Source organism: Brienomyrus brachyistius, chromosome 4, assembly GCF_023856365.1.
Source record: "Brienomyrus brachyistius isolate T26 chromosome 4, BBRACH_0.4, whole genome shotgun sequence".
Taxonomy (NCBI): domain Eukaryota; kingdom Metazoa; phylum Chordata; class Actinopteri; order Osteoglossiformes; family Mormyridae; genus Brienomyrus; species Brienomyrus brachyistius.
Genome location: NC_064536.1, coordinates 17,612,009 through 17,633,276, shown reverse-complemented (window position 1 = coordinate 17,633,276; position 21,268 = coordinate 17,612,009). Strand labels below are relative to the sequence as shown.

The 21,268-nt window shown below is 41.2% G+C and overlaps 1 protein-coding gene and 2 long non-coding RNA genes across 4 annotated transcripts in view; 1 reads left to right on the top strand and 2 right to left on the bottom strand.

Annotated features, from left to right (window-relative positions):
• LOC125740118 (uncharacterized) overlaps positions 1–21,268 on the bottom strand; it is a 353,638-nt gene that overhangs the window by 259,508 nt on the left and 72,862 nt on the right. The gene's annotated exons all lie outside the window — the stretch shown is intronic.
• LOC125740114 (NACHT, LRR and PYD domains-containing protein 12-like) overlaps positions 1–21,268 on the top strand; it is a 341,935-nt gene that overhangs the window by 266,147 nt on the left and 54,520 nt on the right. The gene's annotated exons all lie outside the window — the stretch shown is intronic.
• LOC125740121 (uncharacterized) lies at positions 7,506–8,074 on the bottom strand. Its single transcript, XR_007397452.1, has 3 exons — positions 8,051–8,074; positions 7,774–7,851; positions 7,506–7,569 (listed from the first exon to the last, which is right to left on the bottom strand). It is a non-coding gene; the product is annotated as an uncharacterized LOC125740121 (long non-coding RNA).

Genomic DNA, 21,268 nt, shown 5'->3' with positions numbered 1-21,268 from the left:
TCTTCCCTGGCTTCAGCTCTGAAGTCAAACCCCTCACACCTGAGAGGGTTGGACCTGCGTGACAATGACCTGCAGGATTCAGGGGTGAAGCTGCTCTCTGCTGGACTGGGGGATTCACACTGTAAACTGGAGATACTGAAGTCAGTATTAATGGGTATTCCACAGTGTAAAATTTTCCCATTGAAATATTTATTGGAGTCGTCACATTTACTGCAAAGTAATACTCATACTGGTGAGGTGTTTCTATTTATTGGAGAGATATTGTCTGTCTCTCTGCAGGCTGTCATTCTGTAGAGTCACAGAAGAAGGCTGTTCTTCCCTGGCTTCAGCTCTGAGGTCAAACCCCTCACACCTGAGAGAGCTGGACCTGAGCTACAATCACCCAGGAGACTCAGGAGTGAAGCTGCTCTCTGCCGTACTGGAGGATCCCAACTGTAAACTGGAGAAACTGTAGTGAGTACAGAATGTGTGTCTGTCCTGCTATAGACTCGTGTATGTGGAGAAAATACAACAATTTAATAAATGGATACAGCAGTACTATGTAATTCTGCTTCTGCTATAGTGTGGACCACAGTGGAGAGTGCAGGACCAGACCAGGGGTCCAGAAATGCAAGTTTGTTTGCATGTTTTTATTCTTAACACCATTATAACTACTTTATGATACCATTCGCATAATCATTGTGATGTTTGTGTGTGTCTTTAAAACGGGGCTGGTTTGGGTTTAAAGATTACTACTTTCTTAAATAACAATGAGAGGCTGGGAATTAGAAATACATTCAATCTTTTTTGAGATTTGTTAGTATTGTCCTAAGACAGCACCTGTAATCTTCCCCAAACTGGCTGTGACACTGAACGTCTCCTCAGTTTGCACTAGTGATGGGAATTTCGGTTCATTTTAGTTAGTCATTTGGCTCAGCTCACCAAGAAGAGTCGGCTCTTCCGGCTCTTTATTTTATCACTTCTGCCTCAGTCAGATCCAGCGCTGTTTTGACCCTGGATTGATATGCATAATAAACCTTAGAATTCCCTTAATACCTTAATTTTACATTATGTTTGGTATAAAAAGATTAAATGCAGAAACATAAAACATTATTACACGTGTATTAAATATTATATAAGTGAAAAATCTGTTTTATCTTTGACCTATAAATAACTGTCAAATAACGTAAATAAATAATAATAAAATATAATAAAAATAATAATATAATAAAATATAATAAAAAATAATAATAATAAAAAATAATAAATAAATCACAACGTGCAAAACTTCATCCAACAGTTTTAGTATTCATCCACTATAAGAACTATCTATCACTTTTCTAACAGTGTAATATTTTAACGTTTCCTTTGGGGCAGATAAGCTAAGTGCCTCAGCTTAGACGGGCTGATCCGGCTTCTGAACTGTTGGATGCGTAGTTCTTAAGTGTCTGTGAAGGTTGTTTGTGGATCCTGCTCGAAATGACAGATTCATCTTGCAAACTGTGCATCTGCCTTTGAGTTATCATAGCTATTAAAATGCATCCAAATGCCACTTCGTTTCCGTTGTTATTCATCTTTCCTACTATAAACGCACCACACTCCGTCTCTTTTTCTCCTCCTCTCCCTCCCTCTAGTTCTGTACCTGTACACCATCAGCACCCGCACCCCCGCCCCTCCCTCCATTTAACCTGATGGTATAGTGATAGGAATTCTGGCTCTTTTAAAAGAGCCGGCTCTTTTCGGCTCCCAAGTGGCTCTTGGGATTTTTTTTTTGGTGCTTAAATGAATTTATTACCGGAAATAATGTAAAATTATTAGTGAAATGAATTACTATGGTTAGAAATCACGTGCAATCATTTTAGCCAGTTCCTCATAAATTGTGTTCTGTTTTACTGGAGTCAGAGCTTTTTTCACAAACTGTCTCATAGAGCTCTAGGTTGTAAGTCTAGGTGGTTGTGGTGCTGTACTGGATAACGGTGTAGACCTTGACAAACTGCCGTAGACAAACTGTCACTTTCATTAGTAGCAGGTTCACTTGCTTGTCTTTTTTCTTCCCACTGCACTGATGGATGTACAGTTCTCATGTGCCAATGCAGGTTATTTGTAGAGCCTGTTCGATATGAGATTTTAACCTTGCAAGCTCTACACTTTGCCTTTGTATTATCAATGCAATTCAAATGTATCCAAATTTTACTCCGTTTCCTGCAGTCACTCATTTTGTCGCGCGCCTCCTTCCCTCCTGTTTCTCTGTCTGTGCATACGATTGCTGTATTTACCTGTGGGTGCGTTCGACTTCACGCTGCCGATTGCAGCGCTGACTTAAAGCATTGCATTCTGGTCAAAACGTAATGCATCATGGTTATATTTTTTGTCAGACTTCAGCCGGCGCTGCAAAACGTCGCCATCCGTGACCAAGACACATGGTACAAAAACCTCACGAGAGCAAGACGACTTAAGACTTAAAGCCAAAGTCAAACGCACCCTGTAGCACCGCCCCTCCCCCTCCTGCTCAGTGCATACACGCATTGTGTAGTTGACCAATCCGTGCGGGTGGAAAAAAAACAGAGAAAGAAAAAAAGAGGCAGGAGCCGGCTCCAAGAGCCGTTTCGTTCGCGACCGACACATCACTATGGTGGTATGAACCTTGTCTGACTCGTCACGTGATCGGTCGCGCGGTTCGCACGCCATTAACACAAACTTCAGTCACAGTCAGAGCAGCATGGAGCGCTGAGTCGCGGTGGCGTTTTGCTTTATAAAAATGTCTCTCGGTCAGGATCCGGATCTTTTGAACGGCTCGTTCACGACCAAGACATCACTAGTTGGCGCTGAACGCTGCTGGAATGAGATATATGTGTTCAAAGCCGTTTGAAGGAAGTTCTTATTTTGCTGTAAAGACAAATTAACTTCTAGTTGGTAGCACGTCGACAAACTGACGGTGCAGCAGTGAGAAAATCGGGAGAAGACTAACAATAATAAAGGATTTACAATGTCGGAGGAAAAATAACCTCACACAACACAATATTCACCATGAACTGGGACACATCACTTTCCTTTTTCTTTATGGGTCACTCTATGCAAAAAAAAAACACTTTGAGCATGCGCATTCCAACTCAACACCCCCTACCGTACAAATTACAGTATGACAGAAAGATCAGCAACCATCTTCTCTGTTGGACAATACTCCAGTGTAATTTTTTCGACTCAACACCCGCTACCATACGATAAAATTATGACAAATCACATATAATTGAGAGCATACATTTATATTTACATGCTAACACTAGTGGTACTTTTTGGGGTACAATTCCGTGTCTTTGATGAATGCTATTTATAATTTTATGTACCTATAATTAAGTCTGTTAGTTCAGCGCGTGCATCATTTCGGTGCGTCACAAGGGTGTCCGACATTTCCTGAGGTATTTCACATACTTGAATTCCTGCTTCGTTTTTGTATTTTCTGTATAGTACAGAATAATAGAGCGCAGGCTAAAGTGCAGTTGGGTCCCCAGCGAGTCTCTCAGTGCAGCGTGTCTCACAGCGCAGGGGGCAGCCGGAGCGCCGCAGACTCGGGCGGCTACATGAGTATATTGGGAATAAAATGTGTGTATTGGAGCGAGTTCTGTGTTAGTGAGTGTGTGAGGTGTGACAGTGATAATGATGGAGATACCCAGATAGCAAAATTATGCTGGCTCTGATGTGGGCCACATACTGTAGTTTCTTCTGGCCCACAACCCGCCTGGGTCCTCGGCCCAGAATTGGCGTTTGTACAGCATCCCGACTTATTTTCAAAAGCTGGCCCAGATCTGGCTCACATACCGCACAACAATCATAATGAGAGTCTGGCCCAAGTGTGGCACAGGCACTACAGAATGACTTATTCTTTAAGGTACGGCCCAGATCTGGCCCACATACTGCACGCCAGTCAGAATGGGGGTGTGGCCCAGACACTACAAAATGACGTTTTCTTAAAGGTACAGTACAGATCTGATCCCCAGCCCCCCCCACCCCCCCAAGATCTGGGCCTTATGTAAGATATCATATTGTAAAGTAGCTTGGCCCAGGTCTGACCCACGTATTATGTAACGGTACAGCACAGAGCTGGCTGAAGTAATGATCAAACTACAAATTGCAGTACTTCAAATTACATAGAACTACACTTAGCGTTACAGTGAAGAAAAAGCAAAACAATATGTTTTCAGTTGGTTTTATTTTTTAAACATCAGTCAAATTCAGAAAATTCAGAACAGCAAAGCACATGGTAAGAAAAATATTTCACAAAATTGAAAATTTTGCTTTTTTTTTCATCCTAAATTTTAATGAATATTAGAAACAAAATGAATGACTAGTGTGTGAATATTAGCATAGACACATCTGGCACACATACTGGTGGGTGAAAGTGGGTGGGTGGTTGGTTGAACAAGAGAGACATTTTATGAGTGTTTTTTGCCGCCCTCTCGATCTAAAGCAAGCTGCAGCCATCTTTTCATGACAGATTCCACATTATGATCTGTTGCTTTGGACATCAGTGAATTTTTTCGAACTGCAGCTAAAATGGCAGAAAGTAACAGATATGTTTCAAAATACATACAATATTGAGATTTTAAAACAAATTTATGCCAGTTTAAAAATAATCCATGAATAGACATTGGTTTTAAGATGTATCTTTTCAATGCAGCAACACCAGTCAGGGAAATATGTAAATTTAGTTTTTCAACATATCCAAAAATTCACCTAGTATTAAACTCTCATTTATTTAAAGATTTTTATACTTGGTGACAAAACAGTTAAGCACCCAGTTGGAGTGGTAGAAATAAATCTGCACATGGTGAAAGGTCATGTGACTATCACAATGATTATATCATACATTCAAATCAGGCCGTTATTTCTGGGTGCTTAACTTGCTTTTGTCACTGAGTTTATAGATGTTAAGTTATTAGCAATGTTAAGTCATATTTTATGGAACACCATAATACTCAAAATTAAATAAGTAAATGTATATGTGTATATAAATACATACATAAATATCTCAATAAATAAAATAATTACGTCCTCCAAAGCTTTTCAAAGTATTTCCTATATCTGCTAGGCTGAATAATGGATCACATGGGATTAGCAAATCACAAGCTCAGTCCCGCCTGTCACGATTGGGTACAAGCAGGCAGGCGATCGTGCGGGTAAGGCGTGCAAGGAGCAAGCAGACAGGCAAAGACGGGAGTTTAATTGGGAAGCGCGGACGGGGAAACATCTCACGCATACAAACATCAATGACGGACAAGGGAAACCGGGGAGACCAGGACTTAAATACACAGGACTAATCAAAGTAACTAGACAAAGCTGGAGACGATCAGGGAAATACACGTGGGTAATCAGGGCCGTGGCACACACGAGGAGCGGACGAGCCGGGCATGACACCGCCCCCCTCAAAGTGATTGAAAGAGTGCACCATTATTCAGAAATACATCATTGTGAAGTCTAACTTTATTGTGAAATAGAATTTAAATTATGTAAGCAATCACTTTTGCATATTATGAAATGTAATTCCATTTATTGAACTGTTAAATAAAATGACACATTTAATTAATTATTGAAATATTTATTTATTTCCAAATATATGACCCGTCGCCACAAAATTAGTCTGAAGTCGAACTGATAGAACTGCACCCATAAGACTCATTTCGTGGTGATGGGTTACATTTATTTGTTTATTTGAGTGTTCTGGTGTTCCATATATTTTATCCTTCTCAACGACCACCTTGTCCAGCTAATGACCCATATGATATGTTTGCATATACATTTACCAATCATCACATCCTTCAATCGCAGTGCTGCAAATGATGTCTTCCCATTCAACCCCTTCCAATTCATGTTTCTAGCAAGGCTATTGGAAATTGTTTTCCTCATTAGCCGCCAGACTGCATCCTTTATGTAACACCCTCCAATAAGACTTAAGTGATTCATCTACGAGAGACACACCAAAACATTTAGTCACAAATCACCAAAACTTTATGACTGATGGAACAAGACACATTCACTTTGCATTTAAAAAAAAAGTTAATCATGAAGTCCAAAAGTGGCTGTTAAACTTTAAAATAGTGACCACAGAAAGTGGTATTCCCCCCTAAGATATATAAAAACCTACCAATCTCTCTTTGAATTCTCCATTACTAAGTTGTACTTCTACGTTTTGTAGCGCTTCTATATCATGCACTGGCAGAAGCCCTTCTTCAATTTCACAATCCTGGGTGTTTTGCCGTGCTTGAAGAAGACGCAAAATAAATGTCTGTTGCTCAAGGATCATTTCTTGCTTTGTTAGGACTTCCCGAATTAGTGCTGAAACACATAAAGAGGCATTTGCAATGTTATGGTAAGTTTGATTTATAGCAAGATTTTATCAGATATTGACAATGAGAATTATTTTTCCAGTAGTCATACCAGGTGATATTTGCCAGTGTCAGCTGCCTGCTAGAGTTTACCTTGTGATGTGATATTTAGTCAAATCATAAACCCTACTCTTTACTTTATAAAGTAACATTAAATGTCCTGACCAAGTTTTGAAGGTATTCTCATGTATCTGAATCCTTTGCAAAGATACAGACAGCAACTGGTAAGAGAGTCAACAGGGTGCTAACCAATGAAATATTTACCGAAACATGAAATCCACACTGGAAACACAAGAAAAGAATGAACAATCAATACATATACTGTGCATGTATAAATGGGGTTGTGCAAAGGAAAGTAGTTTTGGACTTATTGACTATTTCGCTGGTTGTGTGCATGTATGTTGAAAATAACATGCATATGCGCGCACACACACAATACCTTTTTTCAATGGAAAACTATTTCCATTGAAAAAAAATCTATATAAATTATTAAATTACACATTTATGGAACTTACCTTCAGATGAAGTTTGATTGCTCCAAACTCTTGGTGGCTGTTGTAATGATTGTTGCTGGGTAAATGAATTAACCCAACCTTGAGGAAATTGGGGTACTAGAGAGAAGAGGAAAAAGACCAGAAGATATTTTTAATGTATATTATTTTTGATTGATCCACATCAGTCAACTGCATGGCTAATGTTTAATTATTAGAAAGCTGCTACATTCAGTTATTGTAGAAGACCGATTGATTAGCTTTTTACAAGCTTTTTACTAGCTATTACAATGGTTGCAATCCAATCAATGTACGTCAACCTCAGAAACCCAATATACAACTTGCCATCAATGACAACCATGATGTAAATATTATTATTTCAGGTACCACAGGAACTCTCAAACACGTTTACCACTTCCACAATGCAAATTTAGTGATTTCTATACTTTCAGAATTAAAACCAGCAATTAGAAAAGTGTGTACTGCAGAGAATACCCACTAGTGTTATATTTATACTTAGAACAAGGTTCAGGAATGAGTACCAATGCAGTGTAGAAAAGGCAACCAATGTAGAAATATCAATATATTTTTACTGACAGTGGCTACCCTTAAAAAACTTTCATTTCTAATAGGAAATTGCTCAGGTGTTATTTGCCTTCAGCAGGAGTCCTTTGTAGCTGTGATGGGGGTGTCCAGGTTTTTGCATGGTCTTGGTGAAACTGATTAACCAAAGGCAAAAACAATGGCCCTGTTACACAGCGTCAGCGACGGCAAATGAAAAGGTAACGTCACAGGACAATAAATGCTCCTTCTAATATAACACTGGCTAATTATGCTATTTTAAACACCAAATTTTAGTTTGCAGATAACAATAATCCTTTTGAGAAGTAACATTCATAAATAACGAAATATATGAATATTACCTTCAGATGGTATCCAGGACTTCTGAACTTTTGAAGGCTCTGGATGAGGTGGTGGTGAGGAAAACAAGTCTGCATGGTCTTAAGAACAAAGCACAAGGGGGGATGACAATTCCATAACTTGAATGACATAATGAACTGGTGGCAATTCTTCAATGTATAATAATCAAAAAAATCTGCTTAAGAAAATAAACAGAAAAGCAGGGGGAAATGCATCTGCATATGGCAAGTGCCGAGCCATACAGAATCTTGTACTGGTCACTAAACTCCTGTTACTGACTTTTGTTTAGGTCATGCTCTCCACGTAGGGCATCAGTAGGGTGCCACATTTCCAGAGGGAGAAGTGGATTCTTCAGCCAGGGAATAGTACTGCGACTTCCAGTATTAGCAGTCTGCAATGGTGTTAAAATTTTAACTTGGCTGATTGGTGGGGCCTCAGGTAGACGTCTGTCACTCTGCTGCAGTCCTGCTTCTTCTTCACTCACTTGAAGCACCATTAGTGGCATCTAGAAGTCTGCTACTTGGCCTTAAGAAAAAAAAAACATTTTGAAGATCAACATTATAAAACACATGAAATAAATAAACCATTCTTTCTTGAAGCAATTAAAAAATTAAGAAACATAAATACTGAAAGACGCGTACATACATTTTTCGCCTTTTCTTTTTCCCAGACTCTTCAGCTTCTGACTGGAGGTCAGAACGCTGTTCAGCTTCCCGTCATTTCCGTCTCCCTTCCTCCTTACTCTCTGTTATAAACATCACTCTGACTTCCCACTGTATCCAGCTGTGGTCTGGAGTGACCTGATGCTTAATTGCTGAATCCAACTGCTTTCCTTTATAGGGGGGCCAGTGGCAGACACCATCTTTCACCCACACACCAGGGACCAGTTCTACCTCATTTGTCTCCTTAAACTCCACAATTTTGAACATAGCTGTTGATGATAATAAACAAAATATACTCAGTGACAAAAAAAGTTAAGCACCCAGACGGAGTGGTGGACATGAATCTGGACGTGGTGAAAGGTCATGTAACTGTATTGCAATGATTATAATATCAGATCACACAGACAACAGAGTTGGCAGAATAGGCACACTGCTGGTCCCATGGCTGGTCTGCACATGTACCAAATCACATCCAAATCAGACCATTACTTATATGTACTGTAACTTCAGACCACATCCTCTCCATTGTTTTGCCAAAGGTTTTTAAAATGCCAAAATAATAGTAATGACCACCAGCCACATTCTGCACACAATACAGGGTTTTTGTTTTGAGTAGGGTCCTGGCATCCTTGGGTAGATATGGGTGGTGTATTCTGAGAATTCCCAGAAGGGCAGACAAAGCAACTAAAGATACACCAAAACTGACAGCCCAGTCACTCAGTGCGCCCACCAATGACAAACTGCTCATATCACCCCCTGCATAAGCACTCTCAGATTCCCCTGAGGTCTCCCCCTCACTCTCCGATTGACTGGGATAGAAAGGATAGGCTTGATCTACACTGGTATCACCGATTGTATCATAACCTTCCATCACAGTCTCAGTGCCCTCTGTATTCTCACTCATAAGCGATACTAAAAACATGTTCACTTTTTTCACAGCTTTTTTCCTAACCTTACGTCTATCCATATTTAAAGTACCTTATATGGTGTGTGGGTTACTTCTGTGCACTCTGGGAAGAAAAGGAAATATGAGGGGAAATAAAACACATTTGCCTTTAGATATTTTAATATATTTACCTGATTGGATTCAGATACAAAAATATGTGGATCGCTTATCTCTACACAAATGAATCTAATCAGTCCTACACTACTACCATACTGTATTCGAGGACAGTTTTGTGTCAAGATTCAGTGTGGCTGGCTATGTGATCCTGCAATGCCATACTGGGAAGTGATATAAATTCCATGTTTGCAAAAACCATTCTACCTCCCCACTGATAGCTGCAACTACAGGTATCCCCCGTTTAATGTCTACATTACGTTCTGTAAAACAGGACGTTAGACGATTTAGACGTTGATCGAATATTACCATAATCATTTAGAAAATACAGTAATGTATACATAAGTAATTCACATAAAAATTCGCAACAATTAATAATTAAGTAAAATATGGTTAACTGGAGTTCATTAGTGCTATAGAGTGCAGTGTCTGTATTGGTCACCTAACGCCTGCCCGCGCGTTTTAAAACAGCGGCTGTTAAAACGCAGATATAAATTTTTATTGCAATTTTTTGGCTACGGTTGTTAACGCGAATACCTGTTCTAAGAGCTACACTTCAGCCTTAATAATTTTTTATTGTATATATTAATCTTAATCCATATATCCCAAGATAACGGTATTGTTGGTTATTGGTTTAGTTGTAGATTTTCTAACGTTTCGCGGCCGATAGAATACTTTTGCCTCGACACCAGGCCAGGGTTCCCAGCATAGTCCTTAATATTACATATTACGTTTCTCATTCTATTAAGGTGACAAATCCGTGATACATCGAAAACTGTGATATTTGGATATACGGTTATCATGACGTGATTTTTTCATAATGTTGGAGCCCTACATATATACAGGGTGGCGCATAAGCAATGTACTAGCCCCGATAAATCACACTTAGTTGTAATCGGACGTACATATTTTTGTACTCGCCGGTGGTTGTGATTATACTCGCCTCAGGTACGTGGGCCACGGCAATTATTTCAGTTATATCGTATGATAAATTCATATTAACATGTTGAAATAAAATACTTACCGGTCCAGTCATGCGACTAAGATAGAATGAGCTCAAACTGTAGTTTCAGGACGTCTTGGCGGACTTTATAGCCAATCAGGATACCGGAAAATTAAGCTTATGACCAATGTCCCTGCGCTCCGTTTCATTCAAGGGTACTTAAGCGCACCGGGAAAACGGCGCTAAAACAGCAAACCGGCAACAGACATATTTCAATCTATATATAATTTTCAAATGTTTCTGCCCATTTATCGTTTACCTATCGTTTAACTTGCCCCAGTTTTTTTACATTGCAGTTTGAATATATATTTAAATATATGAATATTTCGTTTATATGTTCCTGAAAGAATGGAAAGTTAAGCATATATGAAGACAAATTGACAATGTGTAAACAAATAATGTAGAGAAAATAGTTATTGCAATATTTTTACAGCGCTAAACAGTACAATTAAATTAGAGAAAACCGTCCACCTGTGAGCCAAGAACTGGCATTGTTTTCCCCCCTTGTAAAAAATATTCAGGGGAGTTAGGTCAAGAAAAAAATAGCAATGGTATTAACAGGAAACACAAATACGCTGGATTTAAAGGAACCTATAAAGAATGGGAAGTCTGATACATATTTCACCTAGGCAGATGCCGGGGCATGTATAAAACTGATTGCCAACCGCTGAGAAAAGAGTAAATGTAGGAAAATTAGATTCGTTGAGCGCCTCAAACCGACGCCGGCCCACATGAAGTCGGGCTCGGCACTGTCCCGGCGTCATATCATACTGCCATGAAATAAAAAAAAAAACTATCGGCGGAACTGTGCTCAGCTACCGCTGGACCACATGAACAAAGCCGTGTGTTAGCCCTAATCGGCTGCCGGGCTCGGTACTGTCCCGGCATCATATCATACTGCCATGAGATAAAAAAGTATCGGCGGAACTCTGCTCAACCACCGCTGGACCACATGAACAAAGCCGTGTGTTAGCCCGAATCGGCTGCCGGGCTCGGCACTGTTCCGGCATCATGTCATACTGCCATGAAATAAAAAAAGTATCGGCGGGACTCTGCTCAACCACCGCTGGACCACATGAACAAAGCCGTGTGTTAGCCCGAATCGGCTGCCGGGCTCGGCACTGTTCCGGCATCATATCATACTGCCATGAAATAAAAAAGTATCGGCGGAACTGTGCTCAGCCACCGCTGGACCACATGAACAAAGCCGTGTGTTAGCCCGAATCGGCTGCCGGGCTCGGCACTGTGTCTCTACCGTCATTTTCTACCGCATCGACAGTAAGCCGACAGTGCCGACACTCAGCCAGAATCGGCCCGACTACGCATGCTATCTGGGTATTGGGCTTCCTGATGGGATTAATTAGTACAGTGCAGTATAAACTGTATACGATATACGAATAAATTTGGCAAACGGGAAAGGTTTTGATTATACCGCCCTATTGCAGAAATTTCCGCTCCTTGCCCGCAAAAATTACGTAATAAAGTCACGTCAAATAAATTATTTATATGATTTATATAAAAAATATTTATATGATTATTGCTGCACCTGATAGCAGAGTCCTGCACGGGTCTGATTTTGACAAACCGCACCCGCCCATAAACGTCATACTTAAACCCGTATCCGAACCGTTATCCGAAATAAATAAAATTCTGCACCCAATCCGACTCGCTATAAATAAATACCAACACTTGCACCGAAACGAAAATCAGTCAGATAGCCAACATTAAAGACAAAAGTTTATTGCCACAACAAACGACCAGTGACATGCAACATCAGTTGCAGGCATAGCCAAATGAAAACGTTGCTTAATAACCTAATAAGCAAAACAAACGGTAGTAGTATACCTCCAAACTCAAATAACTCAAATATGCCATGCCCACATATAGCTTTACCAGCTTACAATCAAATGTGTCTAAAATTATATAAAATGTACATTAGACTACCCTGCACATTATTAGGTTTTATAGGCTACCTACGTGCACTGTCAATTTTCCTTTGATTACCCAATTGGAATTCCTACGCGAAGACTAATGTTTGGTGTGGTGCTTTATATTACTAGGTAAAAAATGGATATCATCCGCAGTTGATGGCCTCAGCTGACTCCTGGATGACATATCCGGCGCTTGAGAAATGTCGCTCACTTGTAGGGCTGGATGCCGGGATAGTGAGAATAGATCTTGGAATATAAGTGTAACCATAGTTGCTGTGCACTGTCACGATCTCGCTGGCAAAGTGGGCGATCGTCGGGCAGGCGAGCGAACAGGAACAAGCGGACAGGCAAATACGGGGCAAAACGGGAGTTTAATCATAGGTTTCGGGGAACATCGGACACTGACTGACATCAATGACGGACAAGGGAAACCGGGGAGACCAGGACTTAAATACACAGGACTAATCAAAGTAACTAGACAAAGCTGGAGACGATCAGGGAAATACACGTGGGTAATCAGGGGGCGTGGCACACACGAGGAGCGGACGAGCCGGGCATGACAGTGCACATTATTATTTTTTTTTGATTATTTTAATTAAGTGTATGTCACTGATTTATGTTGTATATGATTATTATGCTTTGCAGTAATTTTATTAATGTTAATATATATTTATTTACATTACAGTGTTGTGCTGAATGATCAGATTTAATTATTATTATTTTATCTTATTTATTATCAGTTACAGTACTGTATTATTTCAGTTATATTTACATGTGTTACATTAACGTTCAGTATGTTCCCTTAGTTAATTGTATTATTAGTTCCTATTTGTCCTGGTACACAGGGGACAGTTTAGAGTGAAGCGCGGTAAAGGAGGTTGGACCGCGGCTGGAAAAGTTGTAAGTACTGTATTGCCGAGTGGTGATTATTAAAGAACGATTACAAAAGGAACTGTAGCCCGCTTATTACCCACAGCCCGAGAGAGAGACTGGGACGCGCTACCCATTAATCGAGAAATCAGGGTTACATAAGCAATATTGGGAAACAAACGTTCATGCTGTTCTGCCCCGATCGTCCGCTCCTTCCGTGTGCCACGCCCCCTTGTCAACCCCATTTGGATTCCCTATGGTCACCAGCTGTTTCCTGTTTCCATCCTTAGTCCAATGTACTTACTCTGCGTTCCAGTTTGTTTCCCCAGTCCGGTCATTGTATTGTCAGTCTGTATGTTATTTACCTTTCCCGACATTAAACCTCGTATTCCCCGATATTCCGTCTCCCTGCTCTTGCTTCCCCAGTTAATGTGTGACACCACCAAGACAAGAGATCAAAAAAGTTGTTTTCGTTATCTGAGATTCTACCACAAGTCAAATTTGATTTTAGTGGAGGTATTGGCCACAGCTTTAAACTCTCCACTTGCTAGTTTTCTTTTCAACAGCATCCATTTCGAACAACTGCAGGAGATTGCATGCGTTTTTTAAAAATGAAAGTGGGAGAGATTTCCGGGAATGCGTGTGCAGGCATACACTGATATGGGTTTTATGTTTTGTCTTGAATGCAAGCGTTTTTTTGTGTGTCACTAAAATATAGCCCTAGGGTATTTTTTGTTGGCACATGTTTTGAAAACCGCAATTTAGACTCACACTCTCCTGCGTCCGACCTGATCCGAACCCGTATCCGACACAGTAGAATATTTTTCACCCGTTTCATCAAAATCTTCAGGTCACCCGTCAGGTACCCAAACCCGTGCAGGACTCTGCCTGGCAGGACCTTTATGGGAGAGATGGTCATTCTAATATAGACGGAGTTATAACCCCAGTCTAATTGTATTAGTTTTATAGCTTTTGGTTCTCTGTCTTGTTTTCTGCTTACCTACAGTTTACAAAACCAACCTGTGTTTTTAATATGATAAAATCAGAGAAGTTACTTGAAATTTTGTCATTTTTTCTATAATTGCAGATTAACACAAATATTGTATGTTCACGACTACTTTGAAATGTAACAGTTTATTATACAACTTCCTGTTGCAGTGCCTTTGCTATCGACAAGTTACCCTTTCAAAAACAGTTATATTGAAATATACAGATCAAATTATATACTAAAATATTTACTGTTTATCATCTATGGTTCAAATTATACCGCAATATGAATTTTATGCCATATCATACAACCCTAGGATTAATCGCTCTTCCTCTTGCCTACAGACTCCTGCCAGCTGACACTGGACCCCAACACAGCAAACAGCCGCCTGTCTCTGTCAAGGGAGAAAATTTTCACAGGGTGTGCAGTGCGACCATATCCTGATCATCCAGAGAGATTTGACTGGTCGTACCCCCAAGTTCTGTGCAGAGAGAGTCTGACTGGTCGCTGTTACTGGGAGGCTGAGTGGAGTGGAGATGAAGCCTGGATAGGAGTGACTTATAAAGGAATCAGGAGGAAAGGAGGGAGTGATGACTGTGGGCTAGGAGCCAATGACAATTCATGGGTGCTGTGCTGCTCTCCTCACAGTTACTCTGTCCGGCACAATAAGAAACAGACTGACATACCCATAAAGCCCTCAGGCTCCTGCAGAGTAGGAGTGTATCTGGACTGGGCGGCTGGTACTCTGTCCTTCTACAGAGTCTCCTCTGATGGACTGACCCTCCTGTACAGCTTCACCTCCTCATTCACTGAACCCCTCTACCCAGGGTTTGGGGTTTACTATACAAACTCCTCTGTGTCGCTGTGCATGCTGGGATAGCTCACTGTGTGCTGGAGGAATAATTTCTACCTTATCAGAGTGTCACATGTCGCTGCTTTTCCGTGTAATGAGATGTAATCCTGATGAGTGGGGGGGGGGTGCTTTTCCCCTCCCCTCTATATGTACATTTTATATATTTCTGCCTATATATTATATTTGATACCTATACATTGACAATAAAGGCTTCATATTCTACCCAATTAATATCCTGGTTCAGCTACTCACATTAATGTAAATAAACATAACTAGCTCTTGCGCACTTATCTGGGTCCTCACGACCCAATTTAATTTTTTATTTTTTTTGATTCAAACCCTTTATTGCTGTTGCAATATACCATGTCACTAGTCACAAGTACCAGCGAAAAGCAGGCCATCGCCCGATCTTACATATACAACATCACAGTAGGGGGTAGACCGGCCGGGAGACAGGGGAGGAGAGAAGAAGAGAAACAGGATGACATGAGAGAGGAGGAGAAAACACCTCAGCAACATAAGCACATGATCACTACACCGTACAACATGAAAAGACACGACTCGCAACGGGTGAGGGAATGGGGAGGTGGAGGTAGTCCAGCATAGACAAACAGCCATCCGGTCCTGCAGCCATGGAGGCGCTGGTCACAGACCCGCCTGTTCACGCTGGGGGTATGAAGCGGCGAAGGCGTTGGATGGGGGGAGGGTGCAAGTCCTTGGGATTGGGGGAGAGGAATGCAAGAGAGTCTCACTGCCTGTTCTTCCGGGGGAGTTGTTTGTTCAGCAGCAGCCTTGGCCAAGGCCAGTGCTGATTGAGGGGAGCCAGAAGCTTGATAGAATAAGATTGTTTGGGTTTCCGTGCGAGAAGCTGTAATTTCCAGCTCCTCTAATGTCCACGCTGGTCTCCGCCATCCAATAAGTTTTGCAAAGCTGTGAGCTTCTCCATGATGTTATCCAGTTTCACAGTCTGAGTGCTAACAGCTCTGCCCACTCCATCAATCATTCCGGCTAGCATAGTGGAGCTTTGAGAGGCTGTCACGGTCTTCTTCAATTTTGATAAACCATGGCAATGCCTAATCCAATCAGCATAATACCTGTAATCATAGTTCCGAATACGTAGATGTCTTCAATGTCCTCCACGGAAAGAGCTGCCAGGCACATGACCCTCCACCGCTCCCATTCGTCCATCGTGTAGCCAGCCGCGTACGTTCCCGCTGGACAGTTAGGTTCCCACGAACCCAGGCTTCTCGTTGAGAAGATGGTGTCAATTGCGTTGAGAGACCAGCTGATCAAATCCATAATTTCTCGCAGTTTGGAGAGCAGAGCAGAGAGAGTCTCTTCAAGTATAAGACAGTAGACTAGATGAGACGAGAGGAGCGAAGCAGTGAAGATAAGGGGAGGGAGAGGGAAAGAAGTGCGACCGCCTCCGCTGAGAGCCAGAGATGAAATTTGCGGTTTTGTAGCATTTTTTTAAACATGTTGGGATTCAGTTGTAGTGTGCTGACTTTGTGTGTTTTGGGGCATATCTCAGGACAGTATAATACCAAGATAACGAAAAAAAAAGTTTGCGCGAAAAAAAATGGCTCCTGTGAATACGTATAGGTCCTAAGGACCCCGTATTCAAATTAATGGGATTAGGGCAGAGCATGCATTCAACGCCCATGAAAAAAAACTAAATCCTATTCAAATATGAAACCACAGGGCTATGGCAATGCAGAAGGGATGGGGCTAAAGGTATGAACCCTAGAAAAAATGATAGCTAGTAATAAACAGCTAAACTTGTAATAAAAAGCAGAAAAAAAACAGGCTCCGAAAAGACCGCCCACTGTGAATACGCTTTGGGTCCTAAGGACCTGGGATTCAACTTATCTAGCATTTCGCCGAGCTGGGCCTCTCCAAACGCTGGCACCGTGTAAAACCCTTGCAGCATCGTGGAAGACTCTCACTCCAGCGGGGGCGGGGGGGTCCGTAATGAGATCGGCTGCCGCTTTCGCCGAGCTGGGCCTTTCCAAACGCTCTCACCGTGCAAAAGCAATGTAGAACCGGAAAAGACGCATTCACTCCCGCGCGGGGGGGTCCTCTGGGCTCGACTGCTCCTTTCCCCGAGCTTCTCCAAACGCTCTCACTGTGCCAAAAGCCTTGCAGTTTCTGAGCAGACGAGTCCACTCCTGAACTGGGGGAACAGCGGGGGAGGGGGTTTCGGCGCTCCTGCAGGAATATTTTGCGACTTTGCTTTTCATCTGGGATTTAGCTCTTTCCACAGAAGGTAAGCATTGTGCTCTGAAATATCCAGAATGTTGCAAAATAGCAGCGAAATGTTTTTGTTTTGAAATGGGCTGGTTTGTTTGTATCAGTTTAGTTTCGTTCTTTGCATTCCCCGTACACGTGATAGCTTTATGGCAGTAATTACTCTGGGCGCCTGCCTGTCTGGGTGGTCGGTGTTAGGAGAAAGCGCCGTAGCTTTCACTCCTACAATCTAGTTATGTCAGGAGAAAGCGCCGTAGCTTTCACTCCTACAATCTCCTGTGTGAGGAAGCGCCGCAGCTTACTACTCACACACTTCCACTTTTAGGACCCAGGAATAACGAGACAGCACACGTCTTTCTGTTTTACTTGCGCAAGGGTGCCCACTTCAGGTGCAACAGACAGTATCTGCGCCTCTGTTGAGTGTCACACCGAACAGTCCCTTGGCTTCTTTATTTATAGGGTAGGGGAGGGGTTACATGGGTCTTGTCTTTAAACTAGTCAATGCTGTGTGAGGCCTCCGTGAAACAGGGTTAATACAAAGCATTACATTTCTCAAGGTGGGCCCCCTGCTATGTTGACAGAATCTGTTTCCTTTCTCAAGGTCTCTTATTCCTGCTTCACAATCTGGTAGGCCCCTGTGAGGACATCTTGTCTGCAACCCTTTCTGGGCCATGGGTTAGTTGTTAAGGGTTGCACGTACACATATAGGAGGATAATAATATGATAAAATATACAGATACACTCTAACAGTCCCTCCTGTTTATCATGTTAATTATACATTTGCTGTGATATAAAAAGAGACAAGAGTGTAGCATCTCTAAACTTCGGGACTGGGCCATGCCGGTGAGGATTTCGGCCCGTCCGTCATGGTGCGTCATGCATCCACCCCTGCTCCTCTTCATCTGCATCTGTTTCCATGTTTTGGGTGAGGGACAAAACATATTCTCCTGGGCTCGGAAAGCAGAGCTCAGGGCAGAATTAATCATTATACGAAAACAAGGTATCACTGTGATACAACAACAGAAGAACATCACAAAGAATGCAAAAAATGGTATACTCAATTTGAGTAATATGGACCACCAAGCCCCGGTAGTGAACCAGGGCATCCAATAGTCGTTCTGCGTCCTTGTGTCGGTGGTCATAGCAATTTGCAAGTCCTTCAGCCTTTGCAAGGGTTGCACGTACACATATAGGAGGATAATAATATGATAAAATACACAGATACACTCTAACAGTCGGCTTCTCTTATCTTTTGTCAGTGATCAAATGGTGAGCTAGCAGGAGGTACTAAAAATAGCTTTACAACAGGGAAGGACCAGGCACAGTTACTGAGCAGAAAAACGGTCAAACGGTGGCAAAAAGCAACCAAATATATAATGGCATGCCCTTTTTATTTTCTTTTAATAAATTGTTTTTTAGAAGTCAGTATATTTTATACAACAAATTATGCATTTTTCATGAAAAATTACAGTTCAGAGTGTTTTCGAGGCTTTGGAATAAACAATTACCCAAATGTCGGGAAAGCCCATTGAAATGAATGGGAAGCGGGAGGCATAAGGCACTTTGAGGGGCTTGCACAGTTACTTAGAGCGTTATAAAAGCAAACCATTTGAATATGTTTGCTCTAAAGAGATCCAAATTCATAAAAAAGCACAAGTCATTACATTTATTATTATTTTTTTACATTGATTTAACAATAAATATTGTAATTACCGCTAGGTGTCGCATGTACTTTGAACGGCTTTCCACGGTCTATGTCGACATCCAGTGGTAAAAAAAAAAGCATTACATTACACATAAGGGATGACTTTGCAGTAAAGACGACATTTTTTGTATTCACAAATTTAAAAAAATATATATTAATAAAACTATTAAAATTGGGTCGCGAGGACCCACAGCAGAATCATAGGTTGGGTAGTTTTGCGCAGCTTAAGAGCTAGCATGATTAGATTAAATCACCATGGTTGTAAAAAGATGGTTGTAAGTCAGCTCTCTTTATTCCTTGCACAGATCGCGATCCGCGAGCCACGCTCAGATGCACAAGTTAATTCTACTAAACTTAAGAAAGTGTATAAAAATTAATTGGGGAGCTGGACCAAGTAAGGAGCCAAAGGCCTACCATTTCCATATGCAATGAAAGGAGGATTTTTTTCTCCAATGTGTTGGAGTTAGACTCCGCTGAGTCCGTTGATGAGGAAAGAGATGCATATGTCAGGCGAAGGATGGTTGTAAGTGAGCATCTTTATTCCTTGCACAGATCGCAATCCGGGAGCCACACTCAGATGCACAAACAGTACATACCCGAGAAAGCTCAAACTCTGTTGTCTGTGTCTGGCTTATATAGCCTGTCTGGGGCGTCTGCTGGTTATTTTCCACTCCCGTGGCATACATGACATACAACTCTATTTTGACATTTGCTTTTTTCTAGGCCCAGTAGGTCAAGAGTAAGCATAATGTCACAACAACCCTGCAGCACACACCTTCTGCTTTTTCTGCTACACCAGTGAGGCCCCCTCCCCTGCCTGCCTGCAAGTTGGTTCCTATTTTTTAGTGTTTAGCATAAAGCTTGGCCCCCCTTCAAATGTCATATCCAAAATGCATTTGTACGGAGCCCCTAAAAGGTCAGGGTGGAAAAAAAATTAGAGTGGAAAATTAAAAAAAAAACAAAAAACTTTTGAGTTCTCTTGCAATAACTTTTGTACTGCCAGTAGCCCCTGGGTACATTACATTCAGAAGAGATATCGATGGGGCGCCGTTTGTAAAGGTACTAAACATTTTTGTACTCGCCACTTTTTCAACATTTAGTGCAATTTTCTGACATTTCATGTAAACACATTACATGAAAGATCGCACGTCCGCGTGTCAGTATTAACCAATATGCAAATGAGCGACGCGTAGCAGTGACCGATAACCGCAGTGGATTATTGTCCTCAGTTCATGCGATTGGACCTGCCATTTTCAAAGCGATTTCTTCACATTAACGAAGAAAAGGTTCAGCAGCAGCATCCTACGAACTGCAGCCACCAACAAAAGTATGGTAGAGAATATTTAAGGCCAATTTATACGATACTACTGATCCCCCTCCCGCCCCAAAATACATTCATAGCTTCCCGATGTCACAGTGGAAGGTGCACATGATGTTGCTCCCGGCTGTGTAGCAATACCATGTAACGTAGCGCGAACACCTGCCAAAACTGCACTTTCTACGGCCTGTAAGTGAGCGGAATTCACCATGTTGTCCTTCATCAGCCCTAACCTGCAACCACTTAGCGCTCTCGTCGGTACCGCCCATTTCTATGCGGATGGGCGTGGCTAATTTGCATACGTTCTTAACATTTAGTTTATATTTAACATTTATATTAAACATTTAAGTTTTATATTTGACATTTATATTTGACTTAACTTATATCTAAATGTTAAATGTAAAACTTAACATTTAACATTTATATTTAACGTTTATATTTACATTTAACATTTATATTTAACATTTACATTTAATATTTATATATAGACATACCATTTATATTTACATATGATAAACAATTTTGAACATAATCTACACAGCAAAAAAGCCTAATGATTCACAACACCATTGACTTCAAGCTAAATGTCAGAAATTTGCACTAAATGTTGAAAAAGTGGCAAGTACAAAATTGTTAAGTACCTTTACAAACAGCGCCCCATAGATATCTGTGCAAACAATTCTTGCCCTATCTCTGTTGTTGATATCTGTATGCACACTTTTGAGGTAAGCACTACCGCTTGTAGGGATAATCTGCTAACTATAGTGCTTTTAGCTGGGTTGTTTTTTCAACCAATAAAACTGCCTTGATAATGACATTTTGAATCCATCCATACATTTTCCAAACTGCTTATCCTACTG